We start from the raw sequence: 14533 nt of genomic DNA, 5'->3' as shown, positions 1-14533 counted from the left end.
GATTACCCGTTACTCCTGGGACTTGCTTTAATTCATTGATCCTGTGCTCTTAGTACCTCCCCTGTTCCTTTTGGCCTTCAAGTGTAATTTTATTAGAAAAATGATTGCAGAATTACCATTTGCATTTAATTTCTCAGTTATCTTTATATCAAGGGTTTGAGATTGTTTGGACAATGCGTTGCTGGTTTACTTCATGAATAAGATTATCTGCTGCAACTGCTAAGATGAAAATCTTTCTAAAATCTGGAAATGTGACCTTTCTTGGTCTTCTCATCCAGGCTAGATAGATAGATTGTTTTTCTTGTCTCATAGTGTTTTGTAATATAAACCAAGTGGTATTGTATGACTAAAGAATTCAGAGAATGACGAAGTGCTTGATTTTCTTTTCTGGTTTGGGTTTTTTTTGAACACAAAGAATGTTATGCTTTTCTCCACAAAGTCGGCAGCAAGCAGCCACATTGCTGTGAAATCCAATCAAGTCCTTTTAACTTGGTGACTTCTGCTTTTGGGGATTGGTTCTTGCTAACTTGCAAGTCTGAGTCCAATTCAAGGGAAGAAGACCAGTGAGTGGAACAGAGACTAATAAACCACCTCCTCAGTCCTGAACAAACATTTAAACTTACTGTCACTAGAAGTATTGAAGGTTATGGGGCTGTAGGAGCCTGCCTTGTGTACTCAACAACTCAAGCTTCAAAAAAGTCTCATTCCTTAGCTCACAGACTGCTTTTCTTGTGGCACAGAGCAGCCCGCAACAGAAACTAGAACCATGTATTTAAGTGTCCAACTCGAAGTAAAAATAAAATCTTTGTAGATAAGTGTGTATGGAGGTACTTGCTGTTTTCAATTATATTGTTTGTAGGATTAAAAACAACCAGAAAATATTCCTTTTGCTACAGCAATCAAGTATACCCACATATAAATTTTTTAAAGAAAACTTTAAAAAAGGAAAAACCTAATTGTCTTTTAGAACATAAGTATTCCCTCTTAATTGTCTTATTGATGGAGGAAGAGAAACATCAGTTTGCATATTAGTTAAGGATTTCCCTTTGTTTGAGAAATATAGTGCTTTAATGGCACTTTGTTTTTGGTGTCAGTAAAGGTTCTTGAGTCCTTGAATTATCCCCCCTGGGCTATCTCTAAATCTAATCTTAGCCAAGCATTTACTAGTTATATGATAAAGTCGGAGATTACTGGCCAAATTCTCTTTTCAGTTATTCCACTGAAACCCATTGAAATCAATGTGAGATTGGACTTGTGTAACAGGGAAGAATTTGGGCTACTGTCTTCAAGAGATAAGAACAGGGCCAATACTATAACAGCCTTTTTCAACAAAAACAGATTCAGACAAACTTAGGGTCAAGTGCTGTTCTTGATGTGCATATAGAGCTTCAAGGGTTCATGTTGGACACATTCAGAAAAATACTTTTTTTCTAGTTGCTAAGTACAGAAGGCATTTGGGTGGAAAGTATCTTAAATTTAATTCATTTTCATTCAGGGTTATGAAGCCCTATATTTACTTCATAGGTGAGCAGCATTTTCAACGTCACAGTGTGGCATAGCGCAAGTGACCCTCCTGAGAAATAGCTGGTATTATAACTGTAGGTGATGAGGAGTGTAGGCAAACGAGGCTTTGCTGCAGAGTTTCAATACCTTTTGTGGAAGTAATCTGAGCTCTTCTCGCTTCACTACAGCACTTATGAGAAACAGTGATGCTTGGTGCTATCATGGAGTTTCAGTTTCTAAATCAAAGCACTCAAAAGGGGTAATTCTGGTTATGTGATAGTAAAAACCTCACCATAAACCATTAGGTTAGTTTGACCATGGAGGTGAATAGAGAACGAGTTCTCACAGTGTCAGGACTTTCATTTAGTTGGGACCTAGAGACACAAGAAGAGTGGTTTTAGTTTGCGTTTATGCTAAGCAGCTCACCTGCCTCTTCCATAGATCTCAAGCTTGGTGCATTTCTTGTTTGAGTGTTAGGCTTTTTTGATATAATAATGATTGAAATTGCACCTTAGCATCTTAGACACAGTTCTCTATTCTTGAGTTACTTTCATCCATTTTTACAAGCAGTGCCTCAGGCTCCCCTTAAATTTACTTTTGTGGGTAAGCAGACCTGTGGCCCTGTTTTCTTGGTAGCAGTGACCATAGGAGCAGCAAATTAGTCCATACTGATACCTTCTAACATTGCTCTGCTGTGCTTCTGCACCGGGATGCTTGTGATGCTGTCTTCTGTAACTGATGTAGTCATATAGACATGTTCAAAATGGTGTAGCGCTGCTTTGTGCTGTTAGGCTGATGTGTTGCATGTTAAAAGGAGCTGTTTTTCAGTGGCAGCTGGAGCAATCCATAGCATTATATCCAAGGAAAAAAAAACTATTCATAAAGTATTTTAGGATTCTTGGATGAAAAGGGTTTTATATAAATGTAAGGTAGTATTATTATAGTAATTTTATTAAATAACAATAGTAGGTGTCTTTCTTTAGGCATAAAATCTATGCACATGAAAAACAATAGTTGGCAGCCTGCAGGAACAGCACAGTGTGCTGAAATGATGACAATAATGAATAGCTCTGGAACACCAACAGAAGCCACTGTATTGCATGTGTACTGTGCAGTATGTGAACAGACTGCAATAGTTTTATCGAGGATTGTAAGGAAGTGTGTAAAACCAAGCTGCGACAGTGTAAAAAACACAAAATAAAGTGAGCAGGCAAATTGTAGCTGGGGGTCTTCTTAGAGAATAAATTGGATAGATAGTAAAGCAGAACTTGTGTTGATTGGCAGGTGACACTACCTCTTTCTTAAATTGGATATTTATTTGGGATTTTGCTGTAGCGTTGAACAAGTAAAGAGACCCATACAAGTTTGTCAGTGTGAGTCAGAAGTGCCAAACCTTTTGGAGGACCTGCCAAACTGAAGGTTTGTTTATTCCCATTTAAACAGATTTTGTTCTCTGAGATGTACCTAAAATCCTCATGGTAGCTTGACACCTTTTGTTCATTTGTGCCTGTTCTCTCTTTTTTTTTTTTTTTTTTTTTTTTTCCTAATTCTTCAATGAATGCCTGGATTTCTGTAAGGTATTGCTGAGTGTGAAAATATTGCCTTATTTCCTTAAAGTGAAGCAAGAATATTTCTTAAGAAAAGTAAAGATTTTGCTAGCAGCAGCAAAGCAAATGTAGATAGATTTGGCTGGAAAAGAAGAATTCCACATGTAATACAATATTGAGTTTTCCAAATTTATTTTTGTTCTTGGTTGGAGAGAACACTGCAACACTAAGTTCCAAATTATTATGAAAACCCAGAAATAGAGCCCTAATTACATAGCCTGCTGATCAAGGCAATCATCTGGGCTTTGGGACACTTGTATACACATTTCTTTCCAATTAGCATATTCCAGATGAGGTCCCAGTAGCTGGCCCAAAATCAGCTTGTCATAGATTCAGTAAATATTTTTCTGTGCAAAGGGGAAAACCTCAGGTAGTTGTGGGATGAGTAGATGATATCTTTGAACATTCTATTAGTTATTACCCTCTTGCTTAAAAAGTACAGCACATAAGTCTTCAGTCTGAATCTGAGAGCAAAGGTGTCAATTTTCCTCTCTTTTTTTTTTTTTTTTTTTACACACAGCTTTGTATTATTGAGTCTAAACACAGAGATTTGACTGAAAAAAATGCTATAAATTAAAACATTAGCATGTCATTGCATGGTTGTGTTTCTTGATAATGCTCTTTGTAATTTTTATCTAATTCGGGTTTAATTTTACTTTTTCAACTTTTTGTAGTAGCTTCATCCTGGATTAAAGTTTTGACCAAAATCTTTACATGAATATGTTTGGCTTAAACCACCCACTTCCCTGTAGGGAGGGACTTGTTTTGTTGCAAAACCAGTGCTATATTAACCTTCTCTTTCTATTAGAAAAGTGCACACAAGAACATAATAGTTGCATAAGTGAGAACTGTAGTCAGATTCATAAAGTAGGAAAACCTGTACCACAAGAAAACTTGCACTCCTGTTGTCTGATTTCAGGAAAGCCTGAAATTCTCAGAAGCAAAAGGCCATGTCACAAGAAACTAGCTGGAAGGCTATGGAAGAATTCAGAGAAGGGGGGAAAAGCTTTTCGTATTTGAGAAGTACGGTAACAGAATATACACATTTCCATTTATCTGGAATAGCACATTTATTGGGCAAGTCAGAGAAGTGCCTACATATTTTATTGCTGTGATTTAATTTTTCCTTTTTTTTGGTTTTTGTCTTGCTGCACAGGGTACATAAACCAGCTTTTCAAGAACAAAAGCAAATGAAAACTATGATTTTCCTTTTTCCATCTGCCCCAAGTGTTCTTAAGCCAACAAATAAAAATATGACTAGACATAATTTTTAAATACAACTCCAGGTAAAACTTAAAACTAAAAAGAGTCATTTTTCAACCCACAAAGCCTTTGAGAGACTCAAGAAAATGAGTGAAGGTAAAAACTATATATGTATATATATATATATTTTTTTTTTTTTTTTTGTGTGTGTGTGATGACAGCTTCTGCGAGGAGGAGTTCAAGTTAGAATTGACTGTCACACTAAAATTCTACTTTCCTGTTTTCCTGAATTTTTCTAGTCCACTGTTTCTATCAGTCCATTAGTCTTTGTTTCATGGTAGTAATTATATGCCCAAGCTCTTCAAGAATGAGTGTGCATCAAACACAGTGGTGCTCATGCTGTGGGTGAATTAATTAAAGCACCAAGAAATTCATGCTCAGCAATGAGAACAATTGGCTTGATGCACTCTAATGTAGATTTACTTGCAAAGACCTAAGGGCATGTGAAGTAACTGCTGTGAGCATCTACCACATATTGGAGCATACTGTAATTTCTGTGTCTCTGTTCTGAACTTAGCCTACTAGTCATACAGCAAGTGGCTCCTTCACCCACATCTGTTCATCCTGTCTCATTAATGGCGAAGACAGCTGTCCCCATTATGCTTCAGTGGGGTGGAGTATAGCGAGAACAAAAGTCTGGAGAAGACATTATGTGTAGGAAAGAAGGGCAGGAAGGTGTCCAGGACCCTGGAATGGAGGTAATTCAGATGAAGCTCCTATCTGACAGCAGGACCTGGAGGAGCGTTACTGCCAGGCCATATGGGATGGAAATTCATTAATGAGAGAACACTACTACACCATTCCATCATCTGTGAAGATTTCCTGGAAATTACAAGCCTTGATACATCAGGAAGTCCAGAACTGTAGAACAGAAGAGTGAGGACTCAATTGACAGCCTTTGTAAGAATTAAGCCCAAATGTAATTAGATCTTAACAGCTTAATTGAGTTACAGATGAAATTTCAGAGGTTTCACTGTGAATAAATATGTGTGTGTGTGTGTCACAGTTCATCCATTATTTAGCCAGTTACTGTTAGAAACTGGGTTTGCATTAGGTTACTGGGAACATGCCTGTGGACATGTATAGGCAGAAACAATCAATACCAAGGGCCTACTGCTGTCCTTATCAATGTCAATGAGTTTTGCAAAATTACTTCAAAGAACAGGGATAGCATTTAGGTCCTCTACTGCATATCTGAAAATAGAACAGAGTGAATGCAAACTGATCAAATAAGTCTGTGTCTATAGAATGTCTGTTATTGCTATTCATCAGCATACGATCTTACCACTCAATTTCACATGAGCTGCATTGCTTTTGTTAATACCATTTTTAAAGTTTATTTGGTTAAAACTATGCAACTTCCTGTATGGACAGTTTTATTAATTTAGTTCAAGATTCCATTGATTTAGTTTTATATGAGAAAGAAATCACTTCAAATTGATATGAATTGGGTTTAAATTGGTTTATGATAGATTGCCCGTAGACACTCTTGAGTCCACAAACTTTGGAAACCTAATAATAACTTCAAGCTTTCCTTCGTTTTCCTTCTTTCAAGCTCTGTAATAAGTCAATTGTTTCTCACCCCACTCATCTTGCAGAAAGACTTCCCACAGTGAATTAGAATCAAGTTCAGCATCTTTTTACACCTAACCTTGTAAAACCATAGACAAATATTGCCTAAAAGCCAGAAGGATTGCACGTGTAATATAATTTAAAACTATTAAAATCTATCGGTTGCATTTAGTCTTCTAATATAGCTTGGGGGCTTTCTGTTTTGTTTATACTGAGGATTTTTTTTTCCTATGTACTATGTCTTAGTAGGAAATTTTAAGATATTTGATTGACTTTCATAAGTTCAGACCAAGTGTCCTGATTTAGCACAGTGCAGGTTTAGCGCAATGTACTGCGATGGAGTCAGCTAGCTTTGAGCTACTGTCGCACCCCTCTTGTTCTAAAATTGGCCATTGGCCAGTCTGATTTGCTTCATGAATTAGAGAAAATTAAAGCTTATTGCCCTAGTGGTGCTTATTGGCAAATAGGAGTTGCTGGAACTTAGGGACATTGCAGATCTGTCCTTTTTTTTCCCGATTATGTTCTCTGTAGCAGAGCCCAGAAAAAAAGGGACATGGCACCACACCAGTGTTCCCGCTCATTAGTGACAGTCCTGTCCCTAGGGAAACTGTGGTATTGGGCATTTCCATTGATTGGCTTCAAAGCAGCTAAAATGGTGCTATGGCTCTGGTATTTAGTGGATTATTGCATTTAGTGCTACCAGCTGTGTCCAGAAAGTTTTTAAGAACTGAAATACATTCCTTTATAAATATGTAAAAGATGAGATACTGGAAGAGAGATAATTGTCACCTTGTGACCAGGTAGGCTTTAACTTATTACAACAAAAGCAAGAGCAAGAATGTTTTACATCCTTTGATTTTGCCTTTTTGTTGCTGTTCTGAGGAAACAAAACTATGCACTAGGAAGCAGAAACTGCCGGTTTGAAGGAGAAAGTACAGGTGAATGAAGGTGGTAGGAGAAAAGTGGTGAGACTTGTGGCAATGGAAAGACAAAACCAGATGCATTTGCAAACAAAAATCTCTGTTCTTTAAGTACTGATTCATCTATATCTTCTTTCTTCTGGTGGTTAGGCATCTCATTCCCGGAGAATGTGTAAGGCTAATGTCTGAAATATAAAGACAGTGAAATTATATCAGATTTGAAAAAAAGCCATTTGTTCAAGGAAGCAGCCTGCCAATGGTTACCTTGTGCAGTGGTAGAAAGCTAAATAATATGAAGTTATTGTTTAACATTCATCATCAAGATGTGACATTGGTCGGCTGAGGGGCCTGAATGAGATCCGTAAATATGTTAGGAACTAAATTATTCTAGTAGCACTCAAGTAGTAAAGTTTCATTTTAGAATGTTGTTTCCCTGTCAGATGCAGTATGAAAGAATTTGCAGAAATTATGATGTCTAGAAACATCTGAAAGAATTTGCAGTCTTTTTTTTTTTTTTTGTCTGCACGAATATATCTGTAGCCTGTGACAGAAAAGCAGACAAAATTACCAGATGTTGATCTTGCAGGATTTCTATCCAAGATAAGAAATAGTATTTCTTTCTCCTAGAAATAATATTCCCTTTGAAAATTTTAGGCATGTTTTTCAGACTTAAGAATTCAAAATAACTTTTACATTTCTAAAGGCATGTCTGCACACAAGCTGGTTGAATGTGAACAAGGATCTGCATGCAGATCATGCCGTGTATTAGTTACACAACAGGTCAGATTAGATAGTCTTTACTTGTTTCAAAATTACTATGGACCAAATCCTGCTTCTGAACTTTGGTAGCATCTCAGATTTTCTTTTCATATGCAAATTATGTCTATTTTTTTCCCAGAGTGGTTACAAATCATCTGCAATCAATGTCACTAGGATGGGATCAGGTTAAATCCAGTTCACTGAACTGAACTGTTTCATTGGCTTTAGTTTCTTTGAAGACTACAGAAAGCATTCATATAAAATAATCAAAGTATTAATTCCTGCTGTAAAATATACACCTGAACACAGTGTGGCCTGTATTACCACGGACAATGGAAATATGAACCCACTCAAGGGTTAGATCGTGACAGCTGTATCTCACATGGGGTTGCCACTTGTCTCATAGGAAATTATACTTCTCATAATACATTCATAACACATTCTGGTTTGGAGGTGTGTAGACTATTACTTGTATTTTCCAGTTCTATATGAAAAAAGGAGTGAAATCTGGCAACAGTACTGCTACAAAATCTTTCATTCATCCCTAAATTATTGCTGCTGCTTTCCTCGATGGATGGGAACACCTGCTTTGTTTCCTAAGGTTGCAACTGAAGCAAGATCTTGTGATATGTACTACTGGATACCTTCATTTTCTTCTGCACCTAACAAGGTGAGATACTATTGCAGTATCTCTCTAATCCTGGTCTAGCATATCTGGTGGATCCAGGAATTCAGGATCATTAAGGGCTGGACATTAAGTGATCATCACGGATAAGTGCATTAAAAAAAAAAACAAAAAACAAACACCCTTGATCCACTGCTTCCTCAGCTGTTGCTGGGGAATGTAGGTGGTGCATCGACCCTGTGGCATTGGTATTTATTTCCCTTATGCTTAGCAACTTCTTAATTGTCCCTTCATGAGAGAAAGGGACATTTGTGTCCAGTACATTTTAAAATGTCTTTTCTGGCACTGTAATCTTGGTCACTTAGCAAATGCAGAGAATTTGGGTCCCAACATCTATATGACCCACCTGAATGACACTTTAGCTTCACACTGCCAATTGCTGAGGCTACTGTGCTGGTGAAGTTTTAGAAGTGTAGAAGTGAAGACGCAGCCTTCTCGGATACTATTTACAAAATGAAAAGACCGTAAGAGGAGGTTTAAACCCTAAGGATAGCTTGATGCTTCATGCATTACTCATGTATTATAGTTCAATATGAGTGAATTAAAGAGGCAGAACTATGAGTCCTGAAGGCTGTTACTTTACAATGTGATGAAGCAGCTTAGTGCCCCAGCTTGTATGAAGAGTTAACTGAAATAGTTTGGTCCTACATCTTCATGGTGATATATCAAATACAATATTATTTTACATAACTTCAAGTTGTAAACTTTATTATGATTATAAATGATAGACATTACTGGATCATTACTGGATCATTAATCCATATAATAATACCACATTTTCATAAAACAATTTCAATTCGTTTAAAATTCTCCCTAAGAACCTCTCTGACACCCTCTACCAGAAATTGACTTTATTTTATTTATCCCTAATCATTCCACACTTCATTGGTTACACTAATTACTGCTTCAATTTTCAACTGTTTGTTCAGATCACCTTTAACCATAATTCCCATAAATTAAGAAACAGCACCAGCTTGTCAGACTTTAAATGAATGTCTGAGTGTATTAACCAAAGTACTAACTATAAGATAATGCCCAGCAAGAGTCCACGCATGAATCATGTGATTATATTCTATAGAATACAATTACGTTTATTGCTACACCATGTATAATTACTCAGGCAGGTGTTTACTGTCTTAACTAATCAGTCAGTTAATTCATGTTTCGAGACAGCCTAAGATCTGCAGCTAATGATTATCCTCTTTTGTTAAATTTTGGCAACTCGATTTTTCTAAGCATGACCTCATGAAATGCTAATCATTAAAGTTCTGAAGTCATAAACTGAGACAAAGGTCATTAGCTAAAAAGATAATAAATGAGGTTGTATAGTTTGATCCACTGCTTTGGAAAGCAGTGTCTTGGTCTTAGGGGAAAGAAAAAACCTTAAGCCCCAGGCACTCATTGTTTACCTTCGTGTACTATGCAAGTTTTAATTGAAGTCCACGGTTTGTGGTTGATATCAATTGGCCAGGTTCCACAGAAGTCAGGAAATCAAGCTCTATTTATACCTAATGCAACAAAACTGCTCACAATGGAATGAGTAAATAAGCATAGGCACAAATCTCAAAGATCAAGATCCTGAAATATGTTATATTCATTTATAAACTAGATTAGCATGTTGGATCTACAGTGGTATAATAAGGGCTCGAAACTACCCACGCAAATTTGGAAAAAGTCTAATTGTCAAATTTGAGTCTTTTTTTGTGGTTGATTGAGTCTGAGAATGTGTACATGTGTGGTTTGTTTATTAAGTTGGAATAAAGAATACAGTGGAATAAATTACAAACTTGTATGGTCATGGCTGGGAAGTTATAATTAATAAGTATAAACCAACTTTTTCATTGTTCAGATTCTTTTCACCTTTCTGTAAACCTACTTCAAAATGCACCTAAGGACAGATACATCATTTATAGCTGCCTCCAACTACCTGTTTCTTTCTAACTTTCCAACTTCCTGATCCAGTCATATTTCCGGGTGCCTCTCCCTCACTCAGAGAATTACGTTTCGTAAAGAATCAGTGTATTACTTGCCCTACTTCTATTCACATACACTGCTAAAGTTTGACTAGTGTCAGGAGCAGCGTGATCCCCCAAGTACTGCTCATTGTCTCAAGATCCCACTTGTGAAACAATGACTGCCTGCTTACAGATTAAAGTCCTTCATGTTTATCATACTGAAATTCTGTTAATAAATTTATCTGGAGATTGATTCTGACCACTTCTGTATAATTGCTATGCTTATTGAACTACAGCAGTAACCCATTATGAACCATATAAATAGGCATCAGCAAACTCCCAATAATTTAAGAAATGCTGTGTATAAACCAACATATAAGCAATTTTATTATTTATGTGAGTGCATCTGTCAAGAAATGGGTTTTCCTTTTTTAAGCTAGAGGATCCCTGAAGTAGGGAGGTGATGGTCCCCCTGTGCTCTGCGCTGGTGGGGCCACACCTGGAGTATTGTGTCCAGTTTTGGGCATCTTGGTGGGAGAAATATAGAGGTGCTGGAGCGAGTGCAGAGGAGGGCAACGAAGCTGGTGAAGGGCCTGGAGAACAAATCCGATGAGGAGCGATTGGGAGATCTGGGACTGTTTGGTTTGAGGAGGAGAATGCTGGGGGGAGACCTCGTCATTCTCTGCAGCTGCCTGAAAGGACATTGTGGAGAGGCTGGTGCTGGTCTCTTCTCACAGGTGATTAGTGATGGAATGGGAGGGAATGGCTTTAGACTGCAGCAGGGGAGGTTTGGACTGGACATTAGGAGAAAGTTTTTCACAGAAGGAGTGGTCAGAGAGTGGAACAGGCTGCCCAGGGAAGTGGTGGAGTCACCATCCCTGGATGTGTTTAAGGGTTGTTTAGATGAGATGCTGGGGGATATGGTGTAGGGGAGAACTTTGTAGAGTAGGGCTGATGGTTGGACTCGATGATCCCAAGGGTCTTTTCCAACCTGAATGATGCTGTGACTCTGTGATCAAAGACTTGTAATGTTCTGGATGCAAAATGTTTGTCAAACTTGGCATAACTTCATAGCCAGGCTAGGGGATATCTGAATTAAACATATCGAGATTCTCTTGTCACTTCATTTTAGTGGAGCAAATGCATTCTTTTAAAGTCCATCTTACTTGTTTAGCTTTGAAAATTAATTAGTAAATTGATCTAATATCTCAGGACGAACTGGCAGCTTCGCAATAAGCTCAAATAGTGATGAATAAGCGTACTCCGAACAAGTATATTCTAATGATTTGATTTTGAATTATGATCCAGTGTTCTGAAAGCAGCTATGTGAGGAACCATTTGAGTTTTCTTAGTTGAATTATTTTTTATAATTACTATGGAGCTCCAGTTTTATGAGATTTTAATTGTACTTTTCATCAGGCTCCTGTTCACTTTTGAATCTCTCTTTTGGCTTTTTTCTTTCAGAATTTTCTTTGAATAGTCCAAGTTTAGTTCAGTATTTTCAGCCAGGTATTCCATAAGATTCACATGTGAGCCTCTTCAGTATAAGCTGATTCTTGACAATACAGAAATTATTTCAGATATATATGGAAATGCTTCAGTATTTTCCTGCTGTTTGTCAGAAAGTGTTTTGCTTTTACAAGTGTCTTTTTTCCTTGATCTTCGCATTCTGATTGGCAAGATTTTTCTAAATAACTTTTTTTTTTCCTTTACTGTATGAAAGTAATTTGAATAATTATCATATTTCTTCACTGAAGTATTGCTGTGCTTTAAAAAATGCTTATCCAAAGACTATATGCAGTGACTTTTTTTTGTCTGATCTGAAGAAAGGTGATCATGAATCAGTTACTGGATTTCCCAAGGCTTGGATGTCTTGGAATTAAGACACTATATGCTTCTAAACGTTATCCAAGATGCAGGGACAAACACACTTGCAAGAAATCTCTTTAAGGAATCAGTTCAAAATTCATATGAAACCAAAGCTAATGCTGCTTTGAATTCAGCCTCTGTCTGCAAACTTTTCCCTTCCTTGGAACTGGACGTGTACAGAAATGATAGTCCTAAAGAAGCCGGCAATCAGTTTCTTTTCTGGCCCAGTTCATATATGAATCTTCTTCAAAGAAGTAGGATAAACCTCATTATGTGCATGTTATATCTTTACTTTTCCACGTTCAGAGAAAGACTGTCTTTTTTTCAGGAACTTAACTCACAGAGCAGGAAAAAGGGTGGCATACAGAAGCCGTGTACATATATTTATTATAGCTAGTACAAAAGATTTAGGCTCTGTCCCTATGAATGATCATCTATAATATTACCAAATTATTAGTTTGTGGAATATGTACTTAATTTTCCTACTTTTTAGTTCCTGGTGTGTAAAGAATGCAGTATGCAAAGTGGGTAATGCTACTCTACCTAAAATAAGGATTTATAGAAGTATTTGTGGAAATGTCATTGTTCAATGATAAAGCTCTAATTTGCAGAATTCAGTGAATGCTTTGCAGTGATTAATTTATCTACTCTATCTACTTTCTTGTTCTGCAAGCAGAACAAGACTAAAACACAATGTTTACAATTGAAAAGCTAAATGATAGAATTACTCTAAGTAAGACACATAAGGAAGTCTAGAAATAAGGATTTGTTTGCCGGCTTTTTTCTGCCTTTCTTTTAAAATTCTAATGTATGTGCTTTGTATGGGCACTGAAAAATAAGCTGGTTTTAGGACATTTCTGAATGGGAGAGAAGTCATTTAACATAATAGCAAATACCTTTGCAAGTGTTCAAACTGTTCTATTCAATATACAGTGTTATAATTTTGCCACACAGGGCACACAAGGAAATGATAAAAAAAAAGCTGAATTATGATGTGGTGATACTGTAAATGGACTATGATTTACAATGCATATGTTTTTCTGAATCTGAAAAGAATAGAAATTATATGTAGTCTGTTTGGGTTTTCTTGCAAACCATCATATTAAAATTTTATTACATGTTAGAAGAAAAATAGTACAAGTATTGGAGGAGTCTGGCAAAGAACATTTAACAAAAAGTTATCCAAACATTCTCTTTTATATATATATTCTTTAAAGTCTCATCTGTGACTAGTTCTTCTTGTCTATTGCAACTACAGAAGTAATTTCAGTAGATGTATTTTGAAATCAAATATTGAAAATAAGCCTGCAAAGATCAATAAAAAGATGAATTATTCAGTACCAGGCAGAACAAAACATTTTGTTCCACCTTTTATAAGTATTGAAATAAAGCCTCTGCGTATTTCTTAAGCAGAGGAGTATTTTAGTATCTTTATAAAAAGAAAAAAGGCTGATGCTAAAATCCACCTGGATGTGAATGATAGTATATTTGGTTTTGAAATGCTGTTCTCTCTTTAAATTGTAGAGATTTTAAGACTAAAGCCTGTCACATGCTAAACTTCCCATATAATTCAAGAGGAAGATGTTTGTTATTAACTTTTTTCTGTTATCTAGTCTCCACTTCCTCAGATTTTTTTACCAGTCACAAGGCCTTATGAGGAACAAAACAAATAGTTTTGATTGAAGAAGAGTTTTTGGTTTTGTTTCTTAAATCAAGCCTACTTAAGATACATTTGATTGGAGAATATTCACGTTTGCAAAGCAAGTCAAAAAACATTGGCTTTGTGCCTATAATGCATTTTGTTTTGCCTCTGTAAATAACGTTTTTGTATAGCATTAACAATCCATTTCCTTTCCTCTATGATAATAAGTATTTTACATGTCTGTATTTAGTTTAAAAAAAAAAAAAAAAAAAGAACCAAAGTACTGCAGCCACATAAGACTTGTACATGCTGGGTCTTTCATGATGGATTCTGCTGAAATCTAGAAGATTTCTTAGGTCTTAATAGTTTTTTGGTTGGCTCATTTGAATTTAGACCTCTGACGTGCTTTGCCTTTGCAAAGTGCACTGCAAGGACATAAGTATCTGGGGTCATAAGACTGTTCCAGCCTTCATAAATTGTAGCATTTTCTGTTGTTTCAGTTAAGTCTCTTTTGTTTTTTTTTCCCTTTTTTTCTATTGATATAGAGAAAAGAAAAACGGAGAATTTTCAGTTTTCTGGTCATGTGATCATTGAGTGCTTTATGTGAGGCCTCATATAAAATTAACTGAATTTAGAGAGGAAAGTAGAGAACATGAATATTCCAGTGGCTGGAAGAGAGATACTGAGATAGAAAGCAGTCCATTTTAAATTTTTTAATGAGCCTTTAAAATACACTGAGTCTTGCACCATGTAATACA

The sequence above is a fragment of the Athene noctua genome, chromosome 4 (assembly GCF_965140245.1).
Source record: "Athene noctua chromosome 4, bAthNoc1.hap1.1, whole genome shotgun sequence".
In the NCBI taxonomy this organism is placed as follows: domain Eukaryota; kingdom Metazoa; phylum Chordata; class Aves; order Strigiformes; family Strigidae; genus Athene; species Athene noctua.
This window is presented reverse-complemented; position numbering follows the sequence as displayed.